Here is a 1174-nt window from a genome sequence, read left to right on the forward strand (position 1 = left end):
CTAACACATTCCTTTACACGAAGGAGGAGGATAACTCAATTTTGCCGTCTCACATTAGTGAACAAAGTTAGTGAGTTTTTTTTACAATGTCTGGCATTTCATTTGCAGAGAGAGAGAGAGAGAGAGAGAGAGAGAGAGAGAGAGAGAGAGAGAGAGAGAAAGTAGCAAACAGAAGGATTCCTCGTGTGGGGGGGGCGGGGTTTAAGGAGCTGGTATTTTATGCATACTACTACTACTACTACTACTACTACTACTACTACTACTACTAATAATAATAATAATAATAATAATAATAATAATAATAATAATTATTATTATTATTATTATTATTATTATTATTATTATTATTATTATTATTATATTAATTATAATAAAAATAATAATAATAATAATAATAATAATAATTATTATTATTATTATTATTATTATTATTATTATTATTATTATCATTATTATTATTATCTACGTAAAAGGAGCTGTCATTAAAAAAAATACAAGATAAAACCCCTTAAAAAGCAGAGCACTGAAGATGTGTTGGTGCGAATTATGACAAACCAGGATAACCGGCATGTTTCATCATCGTTGCCTTAATACATTTACTCACACTAGTCTCTCTCAGACAGGAAAAAATGAAGTAGAACATCGGTAAACAAGTAAAAACTGTTTTCTGTACAGCGTATAATGCTGTATGAAACTCTCAGCCACGGCCCATGAAACTCTCACCAGCGGCCCATCAAACTTTCACCCACGACCCGGTGGTGGCTTGTGTGTTGGCACCTTCAGCTCTGTGGTCTGGTTAAACTAAGGTATACTTAACCTATAGTGGTGCCAGATGCACGATTATGGCTAACTTTAACCTTAAATAAAATAAAAACTATTGGGGCTAGAGGGCTGCAACTTGGTATACTTGATGATTGGAGGGTGGATGATCAACATACCAATTTGCAGCCCTCTAGCCTCGGTAGTTTTTAAGATCTGAGGGCAGACAGAAAAAGAGCGGACGGACAGATAAGTAGCCATCTCAATAGTTTTCTTTTATAGAAAACTAAAAAAGAGAGGAAGTTTACAATGAACTTTCCGTTTAATATTAGAGGGCACTAAATGGTGCCCATTGTTTCTTTACCTCTCATTTCAGTCCTGCTATTACATGTTCTATATGCAAACATCTGTGATT

Source organism: Macrobrachium rosenbergii, chromosome 5 (genome assembly GCF_040412425.1).
Source record: "Macrobrachium rosenbergii isolate ZJJX-2024 chromosome 5, ASM4041242v1, whole genome shotgun sequence".
NCBI classification, from domain to species: Eukaryota; Metazoa; Arthropoda; class Malacostraca; order Decapoda; family Palaemonidae; genus Macrobrachium; species Macrobrachium rosenbergii.